Below are 14,055 nucleotides of genomic sequence, written 5' to 3' on the forward strand. Positions count from 1 at the left end.
ACACCAGCTGGTTGTAGTTAAGATCACTGTTTAGGTATGGCATGGATTGAGAGACCGGCTTGTGCTGCTTTCAACGTACAGGGAAATGTCTGCACTCTGCCAGCCTGCAATTATAGCTCATGCTATAAATGGCCACTAAACATTTTGCATTCCTAGCTAGATGACTGCCTGTTCTGCCTGCAGGACAAAACCAGCCCTTCATGAATTGATTCTGAATATCTGTAACTTCCATTGACTTTAATGAGATTTGTGGGTAACTCAGTGCTTCTGAAAAAGTCAGGCTGCTTTTATGTAGGTTCCTAAGTATAGATTTAGGAGTCTGACTTTAAGCACCTAGGGTTGAAAATTTCAGGCAATGTGCAAACCCAATAAATGGGTATATTATACCCTCTAACATTAAATCCTATTAGGGTTGCCAACAAGTTGAGCAGAATTAAAGAAAAATTTGAAGAATTCAAGTACAAATATTGCATTTAATTTGCTTTTAAAGTTTTTTAATTACAACTCTGGTTCAAAGCACTTGGTACCGGGCATTCATTTAGTTTAAGTTCTTGAATAACTTAATCAACATAATAAATCCTCAAAGACTTTAGTATCACTGCATCAATGATAAATAACTGATAAGAGACATTTCAAAGATTGAAAGAAATTAGTATTTTAGCTTTCTTGGAATTCAGGCTATAGCTAATTTGATTAGGTAAAAGAATTAGCTCATCAAGGAGAAGGCTGAAGATGTTTTCTTGATTTTTGGACCCATCTCTCTCAAAAAACCGTTGAGCAGTTTTTTTTTAATTCATTTATTTCAATCAAACATGAAACCAGGACATTTTGTAGTTCAAAGTGAACAAACAGCCCTAATATCATAGGCCTCACAACCCTCCTGTTCCTGTCCTCAGGCCGCAATTTCTTTCTGATGGAAAATAATTTCTCCACATAAACCTTGCTTAGTGGTATGAGTGGAACTAAGATCAGAATGGCCTCTGGCACTATCGCTGCTCTTCCAGTCAGAAGCTGGAGGGTAAGGAGCTGGGGGCCAGCCTACTGCCCTCAACCCAGGGAGCAGACAGCTACACTCATAGGCTCCCTGGATGCACTGATTTGAGTTGTAGAGTGCTACCTGTTCTATGTAAAAGAGGCAAACACACCGGGGCAAGTATGCTCCACTCAACCAAGATTGCCACATCACTACCATTCTAAAAAGCGTATTTTTCAGTATCTGCAAAGACATCGCATAAATGATTAAAGAAAGAAAGAAAGAAAGAAAGAAAGAAAGAAAGAAAGAAAGAAAGAAAGAAAAACAATTTTCCATGAATTAGGGACATTTGAATATCCCAACAAGATCTGTTAAGGAAAAAGGACATTGACTAAAGACAATCACAAAACATTCAGGACAGTTGCAGCCTTAACTCTTATCCACTATGAAAAAGTCCTTGTCTACACTCTGTTTTAAGTGTGAATGGAATCGCTCCAATTGCACTCAGGTCATCTGGTACACCTGGGTCTCATAGTGTCCTATCCTATAGGGCATCCTCAAGATGCAAATCCCGGGTCCATTTTAGGTTCACAGAAATGAGGATGATATTACTGTTTATTTCTATTTCCCATATTCCCTTATAGCTATCCTGAAGGAGAATCTTCAGTGCTTGGGATTTTCCCTCTAAAAAAATTACTACCATTAAGAGAGCATATGCTAAGTTTGTCATATCAAAAATCCTGTCAGCCCTCCCACCATGTGCGTCCCTTTGAAGGCTCCTCTCCTTTACTGTTTTTTATCTGCTTTGTTTATCATTTTTAAGGTAGGTTGACCTTGAAGTTCTATGAGTGGGCATAGGTCCCAGCTGTATATTAGGGCTGGGATCAGGGTCTTTGTGCTGGGATCAGGTGGGATAAAAGGAAAGAGCAAGTAGGCTCATACATAACAACATCATGTGACAGTGGCCATTTTTAGTATTCATTAGTTAACCTTATTTTCCAAATTAGATGTATAAGAATATAAAACCTGGCCAAATGGTGCATCAGCAGCATTTTTTTACTGTTCTGCTTTGTCCTCCTAAATTTAAACTTAGATAGACCTTTTTAATAAAATAATAAGCACTTGGTTACTTTCTTACACTGCTTCTAGTTGGTTAAAATTTGGTACTTCCATTTTCTGGGGCTCATTCTTCCCATCATGTAATGCTTAACTGAGGAAAAAGTGAAAGAGGAGAAGGGAATAAAGTCAGTTTTATTTGAAACATTAAATATTTCCAATTAGTGAACTGAACTAGTGCACCAATACTATACAGGCTGGTGATTTTTTGCTGGCATGTATTGTATTGATATCATAAGCAGTACTATAAGAATGATCTTTCCATCCAGGTATAGCTTAATAAATCTTGGATTCTCCTGATGCTTTGATGGATGAGTGTTCACTAGTTTTGACTTCAGTTCTGGGTTTATTTGTTTTTATGGCTTCTCACATGGAAAATGACTCCAATCATGGATTTGCAAATGTGGTTGCATGTCTTGCAAGTGTAGTGATTGTTGGGGAAAGGGTTTGAGGCATTGGCCTTATGACATGCCCTCTTCTCCTGTACAGACCTCACATGTCACTCCTCAAAAGTGGATGTGGCCTTATGGCCCAAACCTTTCCATCTGGGTCTGTCCAATGCAACAGTTTCCATGTTCAAATTTCAATCTTGAATGCTTTGAGGTTGGCCTTCAAGATGTCTTCCTATCTAAGGATAGGTTGACCCTTAGAGTGGGTTCCCATGCTCAGCTAGATATAGAGCAACACTTTCAGTATATGGGAAACCGTCACGAGGACCACATTTCCGACCCAGTGAAGTTGAGTACTGATGAGCATAAACTCAATGCCAGGGATTTGCACCTTTCAACAACTTCAGTATTGGGATCTTATCCTGCCATTTGATGTTACAGATGCATCTTAGGCAGGGAAGATGGAAGCTTTTCAGCTGTTTGATGTGGTATCAGTAGAGTGTTCATCTCTCGCAACCTTAAAGGAGTGAGGTGAGTACAACAGCATGGTAAACTTTTATCTTAGTTCTGAGACTCCATGCTCTCTCCAAAGCCTCCCTTTTCCAGGTAATGAATGATCTCATCATCCAACATGGCATTGCTGGAAAGTATGCTACCCAGATAGCAGAATTTCCTGACCCTGCTGAGGGCTGGGATTATGGTGCTAGTGATACTGGTGATCTGGTGCTGACCTCTGTCTTTTTTAGACTGATTATGAAACCAAAGCATTTTGAGACATAGGCAAAGCAGTCCAGAATAAGCTGAATCTCCTTGAAAGGGTGTGCAATGAGGGCACAGTCATCAGCAAACAGGAGCTCTCTTAATAGCCATTTGACTAATTTAATGTGGGCCTGAGTTGCTGTAGACTAAATAGACCTCCATCCAATCTAAACTGGATCTGTACAACTCTGTCAAAGTGTTGTAATGTGAACAAGAGCATGGCTGAAAGGACAATGGCAAAAAGCCATTACACATCCTTGTTTGGTGCCATTAGTGACAGGGGAGGCTTCTCATAAGTCACCACACTTCATCACCCAGGACGTCATGTCATTGTAAAATGAGTGGATGACAGTAATCATCTTCTCTGGGCAGCCCAAATTTATGAAAGAGTTTTCATAGGCCCTCACATGTGAAAGGCCTTGGTCAGGCCAACAAACCCCATGTATAGGTCCTTGTTCTGTTCATGAGCCTTCTCTTGTATTTGTCCAGCTGCGAAGATCATGTCCATGATGCAATAGTCCACACAAATCCACACTGTGACTCTAGCTACACCAAGTCGACTAGATGAGAGACAAGCCTGTTGAGGACAACCCATGAAAGAATCTTCCCCACTAAAGACAACAGTGAGATTTTGTGATGGTTGTCATAGCTAGATATGTTTCCCTTTCTTTTGTATTGATGGACTATGAAAGCATCCTTATATTGCTGGGGCACGGTACCCTGTTCCAATATAGTCTTGAAAAGTCTGGAGATTTTCCTAACCATGTGGGCACATCCACATGTGTACACTTCAGGTGGAATGCAATTGGGGCCTGGAGGCTTCCTATAGGTAGCTTTATGATGGCCTTAGTAACCTTGTCTAAAGAAGGATCCATGGACAGCACCTCCAGGACAGGATGCTGGGAGTGAGTTGACAGCTTAGTCGGACATATCAAAAGACTATCAAAGTGCTCTGCCTTTGAGAATATAATTTTTGTTTGTAAGTAGCTGGCTATCATCTGTTGTGAGGAAAGAGGCTGTACCACTGGATTTTGGGCCAGATATAATACAGAGACCTTCATAGAAGGGTTTCATGTCATGCTTGTCAGCTACTTCCTGCAGTTCTGCAGCCTTCTGCTCCCACCAGTCGTTCTTCATTACTCTTAATCAGGTTTGTAGTGTATGTTTGGCCTGAAGGTACCTGTGCATTCTTTGCTGCTCATTTCTTGTCCAAGATATAGGATTTGTGTGTGTAGAGCGTGGTCTCCAGGAGTTGGTCTATCTCAGGGACATTCTCATCAAACCAGTCGGTGTTTCTGCCTGTCGCTGACTCCTGGTGTTGTATTTTGAGCTGCTCCTGACTGGATCTCCCTAGCTTGCCTTTTGTCAAGGCAATTCTTGGACCCTCACCTCTAATTAAGTCTAGTAGTCTACTTCAGTCTCCTAGCTATGTTCATGAAGGCAAACTGGTGCAGGGGTGTCATCCCTTTGCTGCCCCAGGCCTTTATGCCTCCCTTTCCGTCTCTGTACTCTCCTCTTTATATCAAGTCTTGTTTCCTCTAGTGGCTGCAGCTGTGAGTGCTTGCCTTCATGATTGGCAGCTCTGGCCACTGCCTGGGGATGTAATCCAGCATATGCCACTGTTTTGACCTAGGATGCATCCATGTTGTCTTATTTTGTTGGCTGTTGGAAGACTATGTTGGTGATAGTGAGATTCAACTGAGCATACTTAGAGAGAAGTAGTTGGCCATTGGAGTTTGACCATCCAATGCCATGAAGGCCTAGCACCCTGCCCTACATGTGAGAGTCAAGTGCCACATAAGCAACATAAGTGTCTTCAAGGACAATGACTTTGTCCTGGTGTGGCAGACCTCTGATGACCCCGCTGAGATTCTCATAAAACACCTTCTAGATCTTGCCTGTACAAGTCGGTGTTGGTGCGTAGCCACTGATAATGGTGGTGTATTGGTCTCTGGACAAGTTTATGCAGAGCACCACAAGTCAGTCATTGACTCCCTTGGTGAGTGACTCAAGCTTGCAGGCAATCTCCCACCATACGGCAAACCCTACCCCCGACTGTTTGGCTCATCTTTGACCTTGCCAATCCAGTAGTATGTGTAGCTTGCTTCCACATCTTCAAGGTGGGACTCATCAGTGAGTCTGGTTTCACTGAGGGCAGCAATGTCATATTATACCTCTTCAGTGTTTTGGCATTAAGGGCTGTTCTAAATTCTGGTCTTTGGTCATTGTCAAAAAGTAGTATTTTCCACTGCATGCATCCGATGAAGTGAAGTGTAGTCACGAAAGCTTATGCTCAGATAAATTTGTTAGTTTCTAAGGTGCCACAAGTACTCCTGTTCTTTTTGCGGATACAGACTAACACAGCTGCTACTCTAAAAAGAGTTCTGACATTCCATGACCCAAATTTCAGTCTGTGAATCTGTGTTTTATTTCAACTGCTGAGTTCGATAACCAGCCAGAAGTGGTAGCCTGACAGTTACAGAAAGGGCAGGCTGTGTTTAGGGTTCCTTTACAATCGCCTTTCCTTGGACTGGAGAGAACAGCGCTATGCCTAAAAGGGCCTGCTCTATCACCTCAGGAGGATAAGACCTCCATATTTTATCGATCACCTCCAGGTCTATGGAGAATGACCATCACCCTAAGGTCTGTCTGTGTGAAACGTTGTGACTAAGGAGTGCTGGAAGCATCCTCTACCTGTCCCTGTCACCTCTTCCCCATTGCCCCAGGACTGTGATAAATTTATTGGGTAAAATGAGCTAAATGAGTTGAATAAGTTGGTTAAACAACCTGCACTCTGAGTGGATTTAAGTGAGAGAGGTTTTTGCAGAGCCTTTCTCATTCTCTTGCCCAACCAACTGTTGATGCGCAGGTGCAGTAGATGCCACAATCAAGGTGTGGGATTTGTATTTGGAGCTGTCCTCCTAGATGAGATGCCAGCTTGAGCTAAAGAGCCTTATCTCCCCCTGGGTATAATGATTGGCCAGTGACTATGTATATAATACAGGGTGCCCTTATGCCATCACAAGAAATGCTTCATCTCCATCCTTGCTGTTATCATCATATTTGTTATAACTAAATTTCACATCATCTGCCAATGAAGATTTCATGGTGACACTGGCAAGGAGGATGAGGTTTAGGAGTTTCTCACACTTTCTAGGGTGTGACTTCAAGACTAGTGGAGGGCAGGAGCATCTCACTCTTTCCATATAGACCTGTGGAGTTCTGCCCACTGCCCACTTAATAAATAGGTAATAAAGATAAAGATCTTTATGAGTTTGAAAATCAGGTTTTCGAGGCTAAAGCTGTAAGCTGATAACAAGTTGGCAAGCTTGCACTGTAGCATTGTGAAAGCCTAATGCTTAGCTTCTATTTGTTTTAACTTACTACCTGCATTTTTCCATTCTCTAAGCATTGTAAATGTCAATTCTTTCCATAAGCACACAAGGCTGTGTCCTGATCTTTGCTCACAAAGATTCTAGTTCTGCCATCAGTTCTGTACTGTAGCTCTCCATATTTTTATTGGAAACCTTGTACAGTTTTACAAAGTGTTTATATTATCAGCTGTTTCCAGGAAGATATATGATCATGAACTCCAGATTAGGCAGGTAAAATGGATCAGATTTTCAAATAGGTTGTTTTAGAAATGCTTATAAATGTAAAATTTGCAACTCCCAGGCCGCCACTGCTGCTAGCTGATGATGAAGTCATCCCCAGTAGCTGCTTAGGAGTAGCTGTCAGTTCTCTACAAAAGCTATTCAAACTTGGGTGATTAGCCAAAAGGATCCCTCATGAATAGAGCCAGGTTTCTCTGTTCTGAACTGGAACTTAAGTGATATGGAGTCAATCATTTACATTTTATAGAAAACACTTTCAATGGATCATAGACATTAGCGATGGTGGAAATGCCTACTTGTTCATCCAGTCTAGCCTCCAAGTTTGGCTTTTTATTTGATTGATGAAAAAATACCCTCTTAATTTTTCAGGGGTGGAAGGGGGACAGTGGGGAAGAATGTGGTGGAGAAAATGCACAAAAAGCTACAGGAGAATGCTATAGGCAGTATAAATAAATCTCTGAACTCTTAAACAGCTCACATAATTTGGGGGATAAATATTATATAGAGAAGCTACTCTCCTCTTCACATGCACACTTACCAGCCACTAATCTTAAATGAGGGCCACACATATGGAGACTAGACCTTAAAAATAGATGCCATCTCATCCTGCATCCAGGGAATAATAAATTGGAGCCAGGTAGCTGCACCACATAACATTAAATATAATAAAACCAATATTGCACTTGCTCCTTTCATATAAGAAAAAGGGACATTGATCCTGCAATCGGCTCCACATGGACAGAAATTTTTGCCCACAGAGAACCCCACTAAAGTTAGTGAGGCTGTTAAAGTTAAAGGTCCACCTATGCAGATCAGATTGCATGTCTGAGGTCTTAGTTTGTAAAGTAATTACCCATCTCCAAATACTAAGGTGAAATCTTGTCCCCACTACTGTCCGTTATGCTGGGTAAAAGGGCTAGAGTTGTATAGAAGTGCTCTAACAGCTCCAGATTTGGTTCTGGGAGATTTCCCTTTAGCTGCTGCCTTAATGCAGGTTTAAGCCTCATTTGCATGGTTGAGAATTACCAGGGCCAGGAATCTGGCTCAATGTAGCTAGAACTTTGATTTCACTGGTTACTTCTTCAGGAACAATGGCCTTTCTGGAGCATCCAAGTTCTGAGGGCCTGATCCAAAGTCTACTGAAGTAAATAGTAGTCTCTTACTTGAGTTCAGTGGTTTTGGATCAGGCCTTGAATGATTTTAAGAAAGACTTGTGATATTGGTGTGTGAGACATTCTGGTATCTTTCCCTATCTGGAAAATGTATTCCTACCTATAATGCCAAGCAAATGCAACAATCAAACAAGTAGTAAAAACTGAACATTAGTGTTAGTAATAATTTTATAATCAAATATTAAGGACATAGGGCCAAATTTCCATTGACTTCAATGAGAGCAGGAACTGGTCTTTAATAATGGATGGTTATAATTAATTTTAAAGCACAATTAATCATATTTAGGAACACACATCAAGAGTCATATGAAACTGTCACTCCTAGAATGACTTTGCACAATAAAAACATAATGTTAATTTGTATCATCGTTTTCTGTGAACATTGATATAAAAATTATAAACTTTAGATATTCTTGTTTGCACTCTCACAGCACAATGCCATCCTGCACAATATTTGTGCTACAAGGATCATGGGGAACATAATTATTGCTCAAGAAAGTATTCATTATAGCAAAGTTATAGAGTACGAAAGTCTTTTAATAGGTAGTCTCAACCCCTAGTGAATAATGGAAAAACTTGGGTTATCTAATTTCAAATTCCCTTATTATAGTTATAGGTCAAACTCATGTGACTTCAAAGCAATGAAATTACATGACAGAAGACTCAATAAAGTGTAATATGGAAAAAACAATAACTAAAAGCAAACAACATTAAAAGGTTCACAGGTTCATCTTCCAACACTGCTGAATTTAAAACTAGCACAGCACAATGACATAAATCCAGCTATAATAAAAGTCTCAATTACCATGCACCATTACTCAGCAACTGGATTCCCTGTATTGATAGAAATCTGTGTGATCATCTGGAGTGCCCAATCTACCAGCCTTTATATGGCAAAATCTCTAATTGATTTTAATGGAATTCAGTAGTGGTTTTGATTGAAGTATGCAGGATTGGGCTCCTAAATCTATTTACTTTTTCAGTATAAAATCCCAATAATTGCAATTCAATTCTAATGTCTATTCTCCATATGTATGGCTCTCATTTAAGATTAGTGGCTGATAAGTGTGCATGTCAAGAGGAGAGTCGCTCCTCTACATAATAATTTCTCTCCCAAATTATACAAGTGTTTAAGAATGAAGAGATTTATTTACATTGCCTGTAGCATTCTCCAGGAGCTTTCTGTTGTCTTCCTCCTCAACCTTTCCCCCCCACCACCTGCTGTCCCTCCTCCAAAAATTTAAGAGAGTATTTACTCAGCATAAGGGACTATAGTGGGAACAAAGATCCCAATTTAGTATTTGGAGATGGGTAATTACTTTACAAATTAAGATCCCAAACATACAATCTGATCTGCATAGGTGGACCTTTAACTTTAACAGCTTCGCTAACTTTAGTGGGACTCTGTGGGCATAAGTTTATGTCCATACAGAGCCGATTGCAGGATCAATGCCCTTTTTCTTATATGAAAGGAGAAAGTGCAGTCTTGGGTTTATGGTATTTAAGGTTATGTGGTGGGCCTACCTGGCTCCAATTTATTATTCCCTGGATGCAAGGTGAGTCTGCATCTATTTTTTTTTCCTACTGGCTCAAGAGATATTGAAGCCTTATAATTTGGTTAATGTGTTATCCACCCTTTCATTAAATAAGTAAAAAGGCTTACCCATGATCCAGTCATTAATACTTATTTCGAGGATTGGCATAAAGTTAATTGTCTTCTAAAAATAGTCCAGCAATTTCTCCTTTATGACCCTTTATGATAGTTCATGTTTCCAAGATAACTTTAAAGTGTTGTTGTTTGTAAGTGTTGTAAGATCTTAAGAGAGATATTTTATGGAGGAGTTCTAATGCCTTTTTCCATGCTGAAAGGTAAGTAGAAAATGCCAGGGATTAACTTTTTCAATTATGTATTATTTATTTAATGGTTGTCTTCAGAAAGACAAGATGACAGACTCTAGCTCAAGTAACTGATCATCATTAAGTTTCAAATCTTCTTTTTTTTAGGGAAGGTAGTAGAAAAGATGGTGATGAAGAAATTCCAGTCACTCACACAGACTACAGATTTCTTCTCCCTTCAGAATTGGATATAGCACAAAGGCATTGGCTGACCCTCCTCCTAGTAATCAAAAAGAATAATTGATTTATGGTGACTTGTTTCTTCTGTCACAATGTGGGGTGTGCCTTTCTGGAGTTCCTGCTAGGATATTCCCATTTGTCTCCACTTTGGAACTGTTTTCTATTCATGGTCCATCAAAACCCAAGTTTGGCAAGTTTCTGATCATGCTGCAATGCCTTTTTTTTTTTTTGGTCAGTCAGGCCGAATATTATTTTGTTGTTTATTTCTTGTTTTTGTCTGTGGGATATTATACGTTGGATCAGTATTATGTCAAGGTCAAAACATTTTTGAGCCATTTTGATTTCCTCATGTCTTAATAACCCCTCTAATGAACCTTGAGAAATTAGTTATAGATGCTGCAAAGACATGTAAGACAAAAGTCAAAGGGAACAGTTATCAGAAAACCCATACTCTGAAAATTATTCATCCAAACTCTTCTGTGAACATTTATGACTAACAAATATAGTCAGAGAAAATCAGGATCACTTCCCAAGCAATTCACTAATCATGGACCGTGGCTAAAATAATAAATTTTGAGCCAGATTCTCAGCTGACTTCATTGTAGCTATTCTGACTTACACAAGCTGTGGATCTGGCTCATTATCTATAATGAGAAGCCCAACTAGCTCTAGCTAAAATGAACTATAAAGGCTACGGTTTCGAGTTTATTAATCAATTGATATTCATACAGCGCTTAGAACGTATAAATGTTAGGGCTCTGATCTAGAGTCCACTGAATTCAGTGGAAAGTTTCCTATTAAATGCCTGTTAACTAGATCAGACCCTGTATATACTTGTATTATAAGCCAGGCTACAATTTAGTCACGGAGGTCATGGAAGTCACAGAATCCATGACTTCCAGTGACCTCCGTGACTTTAGCCTGCAGTGGTCAGGAGCTGCAGGGTTCCCACACTGCCCCTTGGGGGCAGAGAGCCGTGGCATACCCCACCACCTGTGGCAGCTTGGAACCCGAGGAGCTGCCAGAGGTGGCGGGGGAACCCCCAAGCTCCTGGCCACCAGGGGCAGTAGGGGCCCCCAGAGCTGCCGGTGGTAGGGGAACCCCTGAGCTCCTGGCCACCTCAGGCAGTGGGGGAACCCCCAAGCTCCCAGCCGCTGCGGGCCCCCAGAACAGCAGGCAATGGGGTATCTTGCAGCTCCAGACAGGCGGCAGGGACACCCCATAGCTCCCAGCCACCACGGGCAGCGGAGGAACCCCACAGCTCCCATCCGATGTGGCCCCCTGGAGCTGTGCATGGCGAGGGTACCCCGCAGCTCCTGGGCTGCCACGGGAGGTTGGGGCACTCCACAGCTTCTGGCCCCCATGGGCAGCAGGGTACTCCGCAGCCCACGACCCTGCACAGCTGCCCCACTTCAGGCAGTGTAGGGACCTGCAGATCCCCATTTTGTCATGGGTATTTTTAGTAAAAGTGCCCATGACCTGTCCGTGACTTTTACTAAAAATATCTGTGACAAAATCTTTATTTTTAAGATTTTTTTAAGTTCTTTCTCTTTGTGAATGAAAGTTAATATCTTCTTAGAACTGAGAAGACTACCTTCTGATTTGGGCTTTACATAAGTAGAGTCCAGTTGCACTAATTTGAATGGTGGCTTGGAAATTCATTAAGCATGAAAATGTGGAGTACAGTTAATTAAACAAGTGATTATTTTTGCATGTAAATGTCTTCTACTTTTACTTTAATGTGCAGAGGTGCTTTAAGTGCAGCAACGAGGGACCATAAACCTGTTCACCTCTTCATATTATTTTACAGGGGCACATAAATGCTTTGTACACAGTATTGATTTTGGAAGTGTTAACATTATGAGAAGACAACATGATTTTTAAGATCCAGAGTATGGTACTTACACATATTTGTGTACATTACTAGGAGGAAGTACATATTTTAAAAGTTCCAGTGAGATTTTTTTTAAGCCTCTGGCCACCAATGATCTATGTGTAACATTTTGGTTTTGGCACTTTCAAAATGTAAATAATATTAAAGCACCATCACATTTAAAATCCTTCCCACCCTCATGATTAAGGATGATTAAGACTATGAGTCAGTCATGGAGGTCACGGATTCTGAGATTTTATGTGACCTCTGTGACTTCAGCCCCAGGTGGTAGGGCTCTGACTGTCAGCCCTAAGCAACTGGACTTGATCTTCCATGATTTATTGTTTATTGTCCTCGTCCTGTCTGTGACTTTTCAAAAATACCTGTGCCAAAACCTTAGTCTTAAAGGTGATATAGCCCAAGAGTATTCTGAGCTGGCCTGCCTCTTCCAGAGTCAGACTTTCAGATCAAAGATTAAGAAGTTGATGTGCCAATTCAAAACAGAGCATGGCAAATAGCAGACCAATGTAAGATGCAAGTAAGAAGACTGAATACACGGGGTCAGTACTCAATTTCCACTAGTTCATGCAGGTGAAAGACGAAATTCTGCACTGTACGGGGAAATTCAATATATTTGGCAAGTATAAAAGGTTACTTCATTGGTGGAGACCTGTTTATGTAAAAAATTATGAAAATGCCAGTTACATTTTTTGTAGCCTTCTAGTGCCCTGTCCTCACTTTAGCACCTCATTGGTTTTTTGGGTACCTTGTTTGGTCACAGAAACCCTGACAAACAAACTTGACCCACTGCTCTGATCCCTGGCACTACCATTACTGCTCAGTGTGCTTGGTCCTGATACTGACACTCTCATCAATTCTACATTCTATTGCTGTCGCTGTTTCTTTGTGTAAACCCTAGAAAGTTTAGATCTGTATTTGAAGTCAAGAAAAGAGCAAACTACAAAAGGTTCAGAATGATGCCATATCACAGGTCATTTCTTAATTAATCTGAGCCATGCACAGCTAAAAATTTTCATTGGTGGGAGCTTGATATAACCATGATTTTTTTCATCTGTCAAAATATAAGGGCATGACTGCAATGAAATATTGTCAGTGATTTTGTTTGGTTAGTATATTGCAAATCTATAATGATCACTATGATCTTAAATTTATTTCAGACATTTTGTACTTATAACTAATAAGATGTTGAAATAAATAAATTAATTACCATATTCCCAGATCCTTCACCTTACCAATAAGTATTATTTAAATGTACACTGCCCACAACATGCTGGGCACTTTAAAGAATACAGACATGTTCCCTGCTCTGAAGAGCTTACATTCTAACAAGGGAGATCTAACAAAAGAAAACTGAAAACAGTAAGTGGGGAAAGAGGAGAATGGAAACATTTGGGGCAAAAATAGACAGTCACATGATAATTTATGTGTTATGCACACATCTTGTTTCATAATATATACAAAATCCCAGCCACCCAATCCATTAAAATCCTGCCCAGGGAAAATTGTCTCTTTAACTCTCATCCTCTGAGACTATCCAGGTCCCTTGACCATGGCCCCTGCTCTTATTCTCCACCACCAAACCACCTTCATCCTCACACCACATGATAGCCCCAAATATGTAATCCTGAAAGCATCACCCACACATACATTAATCCTGATATCTGAAGCTCCCAGGTCTGCAGGCAGTTTGGATCCCCCACCCATATCAAGCTGCCCACCGACCAGAGAATTGGTAATATCCTGTCTGCCGATCAGACAGTTGGCAACATATCTATGGCAGAGTCAGCTCCAGGAGACAGTCAGGAGGAGGTCAGGGGTGATGGGAGAGGGCTGCCAGGGCCTGTTGTTACTTGCAGTGGGCATCCCAGGTGTGCAGGACCACAGAGTGAAATAACTTGTCCCAATGGGGACAGAACCACCCTATGACAGGTTTCAGAGTAGCAGGCGTGTTAGTCTGTATTCGCAAAAAGAAAAGGAGGACTTGTGGCACCTTAGAGACTAACGAAGTTATTAGAGCATAAGCTTTCGTGAGCTACAGCTCACTTCATCGGATGCATCCGAT

The sequence above is a fragment of the Dermochelys coriacea genome, chromosome 2 (assembly GCF_009764565.3).
Source record: "Dermochelys coriacea isolate rDerCor1 chromosome 2, rDerCor1.pri.v4, whole genome shotgun sequence".
Classification (NCBI taxonomy): Eukaryota; Metazoa; Chordata; order Testudines; family Dermochelyidae; genus Dermochelys; species Dermochelys coriacea.